The 14,600-nt window shown below is 37.8% G+C and overlaps 1 protein-coding gene across 4 annotated transcripts in view; it reads left to right on the forward strand.

The window, feature by feature from the left end:
- The window catches only part of SHOC2 (SHOC2 leucine rich repeat scaffold protein), an 87,433-nt gene that overhangs the window by 396 nt on the left and 72,437 nt on the right, over positions 1-14,600 (forward strand). The window contains exon 1 of one of the 4 annotated variants that reach the window (XM_061403439.1): positions 43-242. The exons of 1 other annotated variant lie outside the window; for it this stretch is intronic. The gene's annotated coding sequence lies outside the window, so the exon portion shown is untranslated. Of the gene's footprint in view, positions 1-42; positions 243-295; positions 407-440; positions 966-14,600 lie in introns of those variants that run through there. 2 more of the 4 variants (XM_061403437.1, XM_061403440.1) reach the window with 2 other exon arrangements.

The raw sequence follows: 14,600 nt of genomic DNA on the forward strand, positions 1-14,600 counted from the left end.
CACTCTACCCTGCTGGAGGCTCTCTCTGTGGCCCAGCCAGCCAGCGGCGCCCAGTGGGCGGGAGAGAGGGCGTCCAGGAGCAGAGAAAAGGAAAAGGGCGCAGAGAGGGAAGCTGGCGCCAATACCTCATTCTGATTGGGTAGCGTCGCTGGCGACAGTACGTCTGTCTGATTGGGCAGCGTTGGCGGCTCTGGCCCCGCCTGTTTCTCTTCCCCGGCGATTGACGGGCCTGCACTCGAGAGGTGGGGCGGGGCGGTAGAAGCGAGAGTGTGTGGAGGGGCGGGCGGGGCGGGGCGGGGCGAGTGGGGGAGGGGCGGGCGGGGGGCGGCGGTTGGGCAGCGTCGCTTCCAAGGAGGAGGAGGAAGGAGGGCGAGTGAGGAGGATGGCGAAGTCCGGGCTCCTGACGGTAACCAGGGGCCGCCGAGGCGGGAGGGTGCCTGTTGGCCGGTTCTTCTTGCCTTCCTTCCTGTCCGTCGGGCGGTCGGTCGGTAGGGGGAGGCCCCGCGCGTCCTGACAGGCGCGAGCCGGCGGGGCCGGGGCGAGGCCCGAGGTGCCGGGGCCCTAGGAGGCGCCGCCGCCGCCGTTTTCCTGGGTGCTGTCGCCGGGAGGCCCGGGCCCTGGGAGCTGACTCTCCTGTGGGGCCCGCAGCCGAGCACCGAGAGCGAGCCGGCCGGCTGACAGTGTCCGGGGGCCGGGCCTGCGGTGGCGGCGGGCGGGCGGCCGGCCGGGACAGCGCCCGGGCGAGGACTAACCGGCGCAAGGGCCGGGGCCGGGGGCGCCCGGAGGATAGTCTCGCTCCACTAGGCTCCTGGGGTCACCGGGCCCAGGCTGCGGGGCGCCCCGTGGGCGTGCGAATCGTTGGCGGGGGCCTTGGCGCAGCGGTAGTGATACGGGGTGGAGTCTTTCCTCGCCCCTTCCCCAAAGCCCACCGCGCTCACTGTCTCCTCTCGGTTCCGTGAAGAGTGGTGAGTCGGCTTTGGGTGTGTTGCTTGGTGAAGCGAGTTGTAGGCATCCAAGAGTGCTCTGTTGGACATGCCTAATGGCAGCCTTTTTCCCCGGAGGCTTTTAGGGGTAGAGGAAAAGTACTCTTCTCCCCGCCTCCCCCCCCCCCCCCCCAATGCTAGAGGCTTCGGGACAAAACGATTTTCCCCCAGCCCTTCAGTATCCATTGTTTTGTACCACCTCCCTCCCCTCCTTTCCTAGGTAGAAGAAGAATGACTCCAAGCCATTAATTGCCTTCCTTTTTTTTTTTTTCCCCTCAAAAATCAGCAGAGGGTTTGTGTAATTGTGTTAGTGTGGATCTACAAACAGGTGAAATGAATACCGTTTCAGTAGTTGGAAAGAAGATGCTTTTGTGTGTGTGTCTGTGTGTGTGTTTAAGCTTTCAGCCCTTTCAGTTGGTGATTTGATTTTCTTTTCTGTTGCTTTGTATCATAATGGGGGTGATGAGAATAAAAGAGGAAGCAATATTTTGCAATCTACCCAAAAAATGTTTTCTAAGTCTCTAGGGATGCTGAAGCAAAATTGGGTTGCAGATGTGGACTGTATAGTATTTGCTTCCCTCACGATAAGTACCACCAGTCTATATCTAAGCTTACACCTGTGCAGTATTATACACTTCTTCGTAAATGTCAGCACTTTCTCCTTGCTCAGTACTCAGGAGTAATGGATAGTTGTATCTAAAACTATTTTTTGTTAGATTTTCAGAATCTTAGAGTACACTTGTGTCACCAAGTAATTTTTACATCATCAACCCTTTAAGAAAGATTGTCTTAAAGACCTCAGTTTATTAGTTGCTAATCTCTACCCTCACCTTTACATGTTATAGCCTTTGTAACTGTCTGTTACTATGTATTTGAGATTTAGCTATTGAGTACAATTTGTGACATTCAGCAAACTTAAAGTTCATAGTTTGAATTTGTTAAGTGTTTTCTGTGTGACAGTGACAAGAATTATTAGGAATAATTATGAAAATGACCATTCCCTACCTACATAAGGATCTTAGACTGAATATGATAATCTTTTAAATACTAATTTGCACCTCAGGCACACTGTAAAAGTTTTAATTATGCATATGCATTTTAAAGTAGACCACAGAGAAATAAAGGCTTTGTCTAATGGTTTAAATGTAACATAAAGCTGACATATAAAACTATATTCTTGAAATGCCAGTTTGGAAATAACGGACATGGCCTATCTCTAAGGTTACTACGTTTTCCCGGCGTTTGTTCAGTTTTTGAAAAACACATTGATCTCAGGTTGGCATTTGTTTTCTGATTTCTTGATTGTTAATACAATTTTTCAGCTGTTTTTAAGATTTTTCTCTTTCATTTGTTATGAATGGTAATGGATTAAAGAGTGATGTTAAGAAATACATTAATAACTTGCAGCTGGGTTTTTTTTTTTTTTTTTTGAGTTTTTAAGCTACCATATTCAGAAAGTTGATCAGAACTGTTTTGATAATGGTAACAAGACACAGCAACTTGTGAACTAGAAACCAGTCAGAAATTTGAAACATTTCACTTTTCAAACGGAACACTAAAATCATAAATTCTTTTGTTATGCTGGCTGGAATTATACTTTTTGAATTTTTTTTGTTTCTTCAGTGACTTGGGAGAGGGCTTCTCCCATATTCAAGAGAGATAATAAACTGGAATTCTAGGTGGAATGCTCCCAAAGATGGCTTCTGAATAACTGCTGGTATATTTTTTTTTGCCTTGCGTTACCTGTATGGATTTTGAGGGCAAGCGTGAAAATTGAAATTCCTTGTTATCCAGGCAGTTAAATTGCAGTCATATTTGTTTTAAAAATATGCTGGATTATCAATATTGTGTAATTTAATATTTCTGTAAGACTTGTATTCTTTAAACAGTTTAAATAGTTTTTAGATTTTAAATATCATATGAGAAAAGAATACCAGAATCTGTTGTGTTTTTTGTGTGTGTGTTTTTTTTTTTTTAACTGAAAAATATACACTAACCTGGGCATGCAGATATAAGAATGAATTTCTTTGGAGGTTGAAGATTAAATGAAAGACTATATCTTCATAGGATTCAGTTCACTGTATCGTTTATGTATTTTTCATGAATGAAAAAACAGAATATATGCTTATAGTAATTAAAAAAATCACAAGACCAAAACACTCTCAAAACAATAAAAAACAACAGAAAAACAAGCTGACTCCTGTCCTTCGGTGAATTCTGAGGTTCTGTAACTTGGGCTTGGTGAAGGTGTTCTTGAACTGGATTATAAGATACCAATTAGGAGAGGAAACTTAGATATAAAACTTTGATATTTCCTAATAAGATCCGTGGGGAATTAGTAATACTTTGTTATAGATGAATTAGAAATGGGCTGTAATTTAGCAGCAGAATAATAAAGTACTTCTATGTGATACTTGAAAAAGGAGTACTGCAAATAAATTTGCTGTTTTTGCTTATTATTTGACTTATATTTCCTGCATTACATATTTCACATTAAGCATTAGGCATATTATAATTTAAGGCTAAATCTTTTACTGACTAAAGAATATATAGATCAGGTTTGCTATTCCTGTCTTCTGAATTTTACGTTGTATCAAGGCTATGTACTATATATCTTTCTGGAAATTTTTTTTTCTGTTAACACAGTAGTTAAATTTTGTATTTTACTATCAACTCTGACTTTTAAAATATTAAAAATTTCTGTCACAAGTTGACCTATAGTGTGCTTTAAGTATTGGAGTGCTCTGAAATGTAATTGTCAACCAGCGCAGGTAGAAAAGAACATGCGTAAGTCTAAGAAACTAATTTATGTTCTAAAATATGTAGTTGCATTATTTTAACATAATATTTCTTCTGTCTTTGGCATTTTCTCCTGGTTCCCAGTTTTTTAGCACATCATCTTTAACTCAGCAAATCAAAGTTCTAGTGTATGAAAAGCATATTCTAATTGCAGAGGGCTCTTCAGCTTTTGAGATGTTGCTAACATATGTGCTCTTTGAGAAAGTATGATGTTCCCATTATCAAGATTTAAAGAACTAATTAGATTATTTCACACTACGTATCTCATTCCAACTTTTGTAAATATCATAACTGGTCACAGAAAGTAGTTCATGCTAGAAAAGGTTAAAGTTTCTTTTATTGGAAATAAAGAAGATATTGCTTGAAGCTAAAACATTATAGATGACCTTAAAAGAGGGTATGATTTGTCCCTATGTGAAAGACTACTATGAAATATTTTGGAATGTCTATCTTCTAATGTTCATAGCACTGTGAACACACAATTTAAGCATCTTATTTGCCCTCAAGTACTTTATAAATCTTGCAAGTTTAGTTAAGTAATTTCACCGTTGACAGATAAATATTTTTTCTTTCAGTTTTTCTAATGCCTTGTAGGTAGAAATGATGTGTTCTGACATGGGTGATGTCTAGAATTTGGAGTTAATTTCATCAGTTAAATTTGGGCTTTCTCTGTTTCCGGTTTTGTGTTGTACAACACTGCCTTCAGGAATTTTACCATTTTGCAGATAGTTTTTGAGTTAACCTTTAAGTTTTGTTATGTAAGTGTTTCTCACTAGTTTCATACTCACTCATGTCATAGACCTTCTCCTGAGTGCTGTGCGTTTCCCGGTCTGTAAAGGCACAGAGATAAATATACTGTTTTCTGCATTTAGTAAGTTCATGGTTTGTTGCATGAAGGGGACAAACAGTAGTTAATTGTTTTGCAGTGTGACAAGTGCTTTGGTAGCAGTATACACTGAAGAACTCAGATGAATTAATTCAGACTGCATGTATAATCATCAGTGCTTACTGAAGGATACAACCTGAACTAACTCTTGAGGAATAAGTTGGATGGAGGGTAGAAAAAGCATAGAAGTTAGAGATGTTAAGGTCCATTTGGAGAATTGCAGGGAATAAATTTGGAGTCCATCTATGACCTAATGTTAATATTTTAAGTGATACAGTAGGCTTTCATTAAAGTTATTATCTTTAGAGATTGTATGCCTTTTGTGCCTCATTTAATTTGGGGCTTGAACTATGGATCTGCACTAATGTTAGGAATCTGCTCCAAATTATTATTTAAAATTTTTAACTAAGTATATTTTCATAGTTAAATAGAAGAACATATCAGCCTAACGTGAAATAATTCTGAAGCATGGAACTTGGATAATAAGAAAATGTTTCAAAATAGTATTTAAATATATTTTTCTCATATCATACTTAAATATATTTTTCTCAGCTTTTATGTATCTTGTTAAGAGTAACATTTATGAATTTCCTTCCTTAGAACTCATGGTGAGTTATTTCGCAGATATTTAAAATGCACTCTTCTGAGAACATTAAAAATAGCCTCTTTCCATACTTACTTCAGAGTGCCACTCTTTGCTTAAAAGTCAGACTGTATGATCAGTAGTTATATCCTGGTAGCCTGCTAGAAGTCTTTGTATGCCTTTAAAAGTTTTTTAAGATTTAAAAGTTCTCTGAACTTGACTATTAAAAAGTAATTTTTCATGCAGTGTGATTTAATACTTTTTGAGGATGAAATGAAGGCTCTTCGGCTCTCCCAGCGTGCCGTAGTTTCCCATTTTAAAACATTCTCATACTTGGCTTTTTTTCAATCCTTCCTGTTGGGGCTTCCTTGATAGCTCAGTTGGTAAAGAATCCGCCTGCAATATGGGAGACCCTGGTTCTATTCCTGGGTCAGGAAGATCCCCTGGAGAAGGGATAGGCTACACACTTCAGTATTGTTGGTTGAGCTTCCCTGGTGGCTCAGACAGTAAAGAATCTGCCTGCAGTGTGGGAGGCCTGGATTTGATCTCTCGGTTGGAAAGATCCTCTGGAGGAGGGCATGGCAACCCACTCCAGAATTCTTACCTAGAGAATCCCCATGGACAAAAGAGAATGGCGGATCACAAAGAGTTGGACACGACTGAGCAACTAAGCACAGCAGTCCTTCCTGTTATTTTCCTTATAGAAATCTGAGAAATTCCTTTTTAAATGTTTCACATTTTAGCAATTCCCATATAAATGTTATAACATCTCACTTATCTCAAGGTTATCTTTTAAGAAACTGAAACTTTCTGGTGTCATCTCCTTGGGTACAGCCCCATGCTCGCTTCACCTGGCTAACCTCCTAATTGCTGGTCAGGCCCCAATATCACATCCTTGGGGAAGCCTTTGATCTCTAGTTAGATTCTCCTGTTTTAAGGTCTCCCACCTGTTATTGCCTTTTTATAATACTCATCATTTTTGTAATGATGTGTTTAATGTCTTTGTCTTTTTTGCATTACTGTAAGCTTCATGATGAGCATCAAGTATTTGTCCTCTTTACTACCATTTCTCCAGTACACAATGTCTTAACTTTGTAAGGCTTCTAATAGAAAATTTGTCTAGGGCCCCCAAACAAACAGGCCAAAAAGGACAAAGATATCATAATGCTTTTGCTCTTAAACACATTTTCTGCTCTTAGAACCCCCTAGGCCTTAATTGAGGGATCTTTACAATTTTATGCTGCTGCTGCTAAGTCGCTTCAGTCGTGTCCGACTTTGTGCGACCCCATAGATGGCAACCCACCAGGCTCCTCCGTCCCTGGGATTCTCCAGGCAAGAACACTGGAGTGGGTTGCCATTTCCTTCTCCAACGCATGAAAGTGAAAAAATAAAGTGAAGTCTCTCAGTCGTGTCCAACTCCTAGCGACCCCATGGACTGCAGCCCACCAGGCCCCTCTATCCATGGGATTTTCCAGGCAAGAGTACTGGAGTGGGTTGCCGTTGACTTCTCCGTTAAAATTTCATAATGTACAGTTACTTTAAAGTTTGGTAGCCAAATGTAGAAAGGATAGGGTACTCCTAGAGGCCTTATGAAAGTTGAAAATAAGAGCGAGGGTAAAGTACTTAAAAAGCAGACGTAAGACATTAAAAAATAAATTAATGTGATAAATACTTAAAGTCTTTTAAGATGCCATCTGTTTTATATGTAGAATAGTATAGCAAAAACGATGATGTAAGATCATGACAAAGATATTAATTGCTGTTGGTAAATTTTGATAATGACACAGGAACAGGTATTGTATTTCAGAAAGGTTTCCATCTAAAATGATAACAAGTTTTAATGTTCAGTTCAGTTGCTCAGTCGTGTCCGACTCTTTGCGACCCCATGAATTGCAGCATGCCAGGCCTCCCTGTCCATCACCAACTCCCGGAGTTCACTCAGACTCAATGCCATCCAGCCATCTCATCATCTGTCGTCCCCTTCTCCTGCCCCCAATCCCTCCCAGCGTCAGAGTCTTTTCCAATGAGTCAGCTCTTCACATGAGGTGGCCAAAGTACTGGAGTTTCAGCTTTAGCATCATTCCTTCCAAAGAAATCCCAGGGTTGATCTCCTTCAGAATGGACTGGTTGGATCTCCTTGCAGTTTTAATGTTAGCCTTTTGTTATTGGGAAGATTTGCTTAATGAGATGAAACATAGTAGGTATTGTAAGTATTTATTAAGTAAAATTAAATTGAAGAAAATGATTGAAAGTCCTGATTTAGTGCAGTATATTATTACTGCCTTAAAAGCTTTTGGATTTTATACCTACCATGTGTTTCTTTTGTGTACTGAGGTACGAAATATGTAAAACTGAGTAACAACATGTTTATCAGTTTTGAATGAAAACATACCTGTTGCAGTGATATGACAAAATGACATAAAGCAACTTTTAAACTGTTAAAGAGAGTAGTGGTTTAGTTGCTAAGTCATGTCCGACTTTTGTGATCCCATAGACTGTAGCCTGCCAGGCTCCTCTGTCCATGGCATTCTCCAGGCGAGAATACTGGAGTGGGTTGCCATTTCCTTCTCCAGAGGATCTTTCCGACCCAGGAATTGAACTTGGGTCTCCTGCATTGCAGGCAGATTCTTTACCAACCGAGCTATGAGGGAAGTCCTTAAAGAGTAAGTTTTATTGTTTATTTTTGGCATTTTTGGTAACCTAGACTAGAAAAATTAGATTGGAGGTTATAATACTTGTTTTAGAAGTCTGTAGAATGTTGCAGCTTGGATGACCTGAAATATATTATTTTTAATTCAACTTTGTTTTCTTTATGTCTTCTGGGATAAAGAATTTGATATTTCACTTAAAGGGCTTTAGTTCTGGTTCATATAAATTTATTTTGTCTTAGTTTTGTAATCGTGTTTTCTGACTATATAAGGATAGGTAAAAGAGCTAGTTATTTCCTTTTTTGTTGCTAAAACAAATATTGGTTTATCTACCATGTGTTAATTACAGTTTTAAAGTCATAGAAATGGGATACTTATATACCAGGCAGCTTAAAATAGTAAGGTTTTATGATTTAATTTTGAAAACATTTATTTCTGCTTTGGAAGTAGGGATTTGAAATTCTTAATACTAGAAATATGGCCTAGTTTCAGAACACCCACTAAGCAACTGTGGAAACTCAGCATGCTCAATGGCTTATAGTGCTGCAGTATTCTTTAATTTATCCCACCTCCTGTTATATAATAGCTTATAGTAGTACACACAGAACATGCGTATTTAGGACAAGAACAAAGTGTATTGAAGGTCCAGAACGTGAGTCTGTGTTGGGCTTTGGATTGGGCAGGAAAAACCTGAAGATGATCAAATATGATAGTCAATGGGTGAGTGAGTGACATAAATCAGTTAATATTTTAGGTTGCAAATAAGGCATGAAAAGCAAAAATTGTTTTGGGACTTGAGAACAATGATTCTTTAAAATGGAGTCACAGTTTTTAAAACAAACACTTAATTCTATTAAAATTTATTAATATTTTTATTTAAAAAGTTTGACCACTCTTGTGAAATTGTCATGATGCTTGTGTACAGGACTAAGTATTTCAATGTAAATAATTTTATACATTTCCCCCAGAATGTTGTGCAACTCTGAAGTTGCAGCATTGTATCAGACTGTGAGAAACAGATACTGAAACTGATTAGAAACTAACTGTAAAGTATGAAACTAGTTTATATCCATTGTTCAGGATAGTATACTGTCAAGGCATTTTATAAAACATACTTTTTACCAGCTTATTTTGTTAATTAAAAAAGGTACTGAGTTGATCTATGCTAATTATTATTATCAGACAAATGGATTTTAGAGTTAAATGTTTCAGTTTAAAGATTTTGTGATATGAAAAAGGAAGGACTTAATAAATTAGCCTTTAAAGTCAGCTATGTAATTTTTATAGAGTTAGCTCTGTGAGTAATGCTTTAACGCATAACTAATTATCTATATGCAAAAATAAACTTATCTGGCCTTTTTTCAGTTGGAGCTCACTATACCTGATATTTACACACACACACACACACACACACACACATATATTATGCTAATTGATACTTTTATAATGACTCTGTAGTAAGATCTTGAAGATTTTTATTTTATCAAAGAAAGTTAAAATTAAGTTTCATATAATTGAAGTTGTAACCTATCCCTTCTCCAGGGGATCTTCCCAACCCAAGATTTAAACCAGGGTCTCCTGCATTGCAGGCAGATTCTTTACCAGCTGAGCCATCAGGGAAGCCCATTATGTTCAAATTCTTTGAATAATCCTCAAAGGTAGATCATGTGTAAAAATAAAAATAATTTCTTAATTGACACATCTTTTTTTTGACCATACCATTACCCAGCTTTTATAATTAACAATTTGATAATATTTGAGTTGCTTCTGAGAGTAATTGAAATTAAGTATGGCCAAATAATGCTTTTTCTTTTTTTCTGGCATAATTTAAATAATAAATCAATTGCTACCTGCAAATTACTAAATGATTTACATTTTTATGATGTAAGAATTTTTTACATTAAAGCTTCTGTAAACTATGTGGGACTCATTTTGCAATTATAGTCACATAGTAGTAGATAGTACATCTAACCAGTTGGGAACTGGTTAGATTTAATATGTTAAATTGCAAAAAAAAAATTTTTTTTAATATATATTCAAATCTATAAGCACGGGCTGCTTTTCCATATTTAGAGTAGGTTCTGATGGGAAAGAATCTTTATTAACCTTAAGTTAAATTGGGCTTGACTGTTCCATGTTTTTTTTTTTTTTTTGATCTTGTATGAGGAAGACTTTTGCTTTGGGGTATTTTTTAAAATGTAATACAGAGATAATGAGATTATATTATTAAGGCCCCAAATGCACAATGTAAATTCTGTTTTAACAGCTGTTAGGATGAATAGATAAATAACTGAGCATACTGGTCTTCACCTAAATAGTCTAAAAAGTGAACTATATGAATATAAGAAAAACTTTGTTTTATAATAAAGGCAACTTATTAAATACTGACTCTTAAATGTAATATACCTGCCTTGACACCACAGTCCTCTAATCTTGCTGTGTGTGGTAAATTTATTTTTGTTTATATTTTTTTCCTGACAGTTCTGATAGTTTATAGAGTGAGTAATGGACAGACTTTATGATCAAATAAGATCTAGTGAAGGAATATGTGGGTTTATACACACAAAAAGCAATTAAATGAGATTAATTTTTAGCTTAAAAGTACTGAAAATCAAATTCTAAGTTGAAAATACTTTTAAAATACTGTAGTCACCTTAGTGCATATAACCTAAGATAGGAATTACATTTTATCTCGTTTGCTTTACACTGATAATTAGGTAGCCAACTTTTTGATTTATTGCCAATTAGCCCATGTTAAAGAGTAAGTGTTCTTTGAGAACACTTAGGTTCTGTTTGACATGTTTTGAGTTCTGGGAAAGAAAGGCTGTTAAAGCAAATATTCACAAATCTTTTTCTTTAGACTGTGTGGCCTAAGAACTTTTCAGATTAAGTTTGATCAAGATATGACATTTATTATTATATCTTAGTTATCTTGAGACATTTAAATTCCCCCATCCCACCTCTTCCTTTTATTTTGCTGGAGAATCTTACAATTTATGTATATAGTGAAGTGTTGTACAAGAGAGCTGTAATCTCAATTATGGCTTGACTTTTAGGTTGAGTAAACAGATTTTCAGTTCTTTGCTCAAAACTTTTGTTTGCTCAGAATCAAAATTACATAATAAATCTTGTGCTTTCCCATAAGAAGGAATACCAAATTTCTTGGAAAACTCTCATGTATTTGTTACTGTATAATACTTAGTTTCCGTGCATGTTAGTCCAAACTATTTCAGTCCAAACTATTTCATCTTGCCTCTTTAGAAAAGGGGGAGAGATGAGTTTAGAGATGCTATGAGTTGTGCACTCTTGCCTTGATTCTAATTAACATGGACTAATATAGAACAATTTATTTATTTACAGCTATTTCTTTAGCCTGCATGAAAATTAACTCTCGCATCATGTTCATTCATGCTGCTTAGGGCAGTGTTTTTCCATTTCTCTCTGAACAGTAATGTTCCCTTGAACATGTTAATTTTGGGTACTTTCTCAATCTTTGGTTTTCCAGTTTTGAAGATTCCTTTTTTAACTTGAATTACAAAAATACATAGAATTATGTGATTTGGAGGGGAGAGCAGTTTATTTCTTTCAACTAGTAAAAGAATATAAGGAGCATTTCAGATCTTTATAAACAAACGAAAATAGTTGAAATCTTGCCATTTTAGTTATTCATTAAAAAATCTGAGTGATTTAATTTTGAGTATAGGGAAGTATGCAATGAGACAAGATTTTTGTCTTTGCTTATTGTTCAACTGGTTTCAGCAAGTGTTTACTACATGCTTATTGTGTGTTTAATAAAAAGTTCATAGTATTTTTGAAGCTGTAAAGTACTTAAGAGGAAAACTGTAGGAAGGCTGCTATTTAGTAGGGTAGATAAAGCCCAAGTTAACAAATACTCAACAATTCTTTCAATAAATTAAACTGTTAGGTATTATTTTATAACTATTAGAATAAAACTGTGAAAAAGACAGTAAGCTCCCTGTTTTCCCACTGCTTTAAATGAGGGAGTGAAATAGCTAATCTGACAAATATGATACAGTGTGAAAAATACTCTGATAGGGGAAGTTTTAAGTGGGAGCACAGAGAGCGGAGACAGTATTCAGAAATGCTTTTGAGTAGTCAGGAAGGACTTCCCTGATATTTAAACTGAGATCTGAAGGGTGCATGGATCTCAGTGAAGAACTGTAAACCTGTTTCTATTGTTGTTGTTCAGTTACTCAGTCATGTCTGACTCTTTGCAGCCCCATGGACTGTATCGCACGCCAGGCTTTCCTGTCCTTCGCTGTCTCCCTGAGTTTGCTCAACCTCATGTTTGTTGAGTTGATGATGCCATCCAACCGTCTCATCCTCTGTCACCCCCTTCTCCTGCCCTCAGTCTTACCCAGCATCAGGGTCTTTTCCAGTGAGGCAGCTCTTCGCATCAGGTGGCTAAAAAATTGGAGCTTCAGTATCAATCCTTCCAGTGCATATTCAGGACTGATTTTCTTTAGGATAGACTGATTTGGTCTCCTTGCTGTCCAAGGGACTCTTCAAGAGTCTTCTCCAACATCACAGTTTGAAAGCCTCAATTCTTCATTGCTCAGCGTTCTTTATGGTCCAGCTCTCACATCTGTACATGACTGCTGGAGAAACCATAACTTTGACTAGAAGGACTTTTGTCAGCAAAGTGATAAATATAAATACACTGATAAATACAAATACTTAAAATATTTTATACTTTATAAATGTACTGTCTAGGTTTATCATAATTTTTCTTCCAAAGGGCAAGTATCTTTTAGTTTCATGGCTGCTGTCACCATCCACAGTGATTTTGGAGCCCAAGAAAATAAAGTCTGTCTCTGTTTCCATTGTTTCCCCATCTATTCGCCATGAACTGATGGCACCAGATGCCATGATCTTAGTTTTTTGAATGTTGAGTTGTAAGCCAGCTTTTTCACTCTCCTCTTTTGCTTTCATCAAGAGGCTCTTTAGTTCTTCTTTGCTTTGTGCCATAAGAGTGGTGTCATTTGCATATCTGAGGTTATTGATATTTCTCCTGGCAATCTTGATTCCAGCTTGTACTTCCTCCAGCCCAGCATTTCCCATAATGTACTCTGCATAGAAGTTAAATAAGCAGGGTGACAATATACAGCTTTGACATACTCCTCTTCCAATTTTGAACTAGTCTGTTTTTCCATGTCTAATTCTGACTGTTGCTTTTTGACCTGCATACAGGTTTTGCAAGAGGCAGGTCAGGTGGTCTGGTATTCCCGTCTCTTTCAGAATTTTCCACAATTTGTTGTGATCCACACAGTCAAAGGCTTTAGCATTATCCATGGAACAGAAGTAGGTGTTTTTCTGGAATTCTCTTGCTTTTTTAATGATCCAACAGATGTTGGCAGTGTGATCTCTGGTTCCTCTGCCTTTTCTAAATCCAGCTTGTACATCTGCAAAATTCTCTGTTCATGTACTGTTGAAGCTTAGCTTGAAGAATTTTGAGCATGACCTTGCTAGCATGTGAAATGAGTGCAGTTGTGAGGTAGTTTGAACATTCATTGGCATTGCAGTGACCTTTTCCAGTCCTGTGACCACTGGTGAGTTTTCCAAATTTGCTGGCATATTGAGTGCAGCACTTTAACAGCATTGTTTTGTAGGATTTGAAATAGCTCAGCTGGAATTCCATCATCTCCACTAGCGTTGTTCATAGTAATGCTTCCTAAGGCCCACTCCAGGATGTCTGGCTCTAGATGAGTGACCATACCATGATGATTATCCGGGTCATTAAGATCTTTTTTGTACAGTTCTGCCACCTCTTCATAATATCTTCTATTAGGTCCATACCATTTCTATCCTTTATTGTGCCCATCTTTGCATGAAATGTTCCCTTGGTATCTCTGATTTTCTTGATGAGGTCTCTAGACTTTCCCATTCTATTGCTTTCCTCTATTTCTTTGCATGGTTCACTTAAGAAAGCTTTCTTATCTCTCCTTGCTATTCTTTGGTACTTTGCATTCAGATGGGTATATCTTTCCTCTTCACTTGCCTTTTGCTTCTCTTCCTTTCTCAGCTATTTGTAAGGCCTCCTCAGACAGCCATTTTGCCTTTTGGCATTTCTTCTTCTTGGGGATGGTTTGATCACTGCCTCCTGTAGAGTATCACAAACTTCCGTCCATAGTTCTTCAGGTACTCTATCAAATCTAATCCCTTGAATCTATTTGTCACTTCCACTGTATAATCATAAGGGATTTGATTTACGTCATACCTGAATGGCCTGGTGGTTTTCCTTACTTTCTTCAATTTAAGCCTGTTTTTTGCAAGGAGTTCATGATCTGAGCCACAGTCAGCTCCTGGTCTTTTTTTGTGCTGACTGTTTGGAGCTTCTCCATCTTCAGCAGCAAAGAATATAATCCATCTGATTTTGGTATTGACCGTCTGGTGATGTCCATGTGTAGAGTTGTCTGTTGTGTTGTTGGAAGAGCGTGTTTGCTATGACCAGTGTGTTCCTTGGCAAAACTCTGTTAGCTATTGCCCTGCTTCATTTTGTACTCCAAAGCCAAACTTGCCTGTTACTCCAGGTATCCCTTGACTTCTACTTTTGCATTCCAGTCCCCATGATGAAAAGGACACTTTTTTTTTGTTTTAGTTCTAGAAGGTCTTGTAGGTCTTCATAGAACCGTTCCAATTCATCTTTGGCATAGTGGTTGGGGCATAGACATTTATTACTA

The sequence above is a fragment of the Bos javanicus genome, chromosome 26, assembly GCF_032452875.1.
Source record: "Bos javanicus breed banteng chromosome 26, ARS-OSU_banteng_1.0, whole genome shotgun sequence".
NCBI classification, from domain to species: Eukaryota; Metazoa; Chordata; class Mammalia; order Artiodactyla; family Bovidae; genus Bos; species Bos javanicus.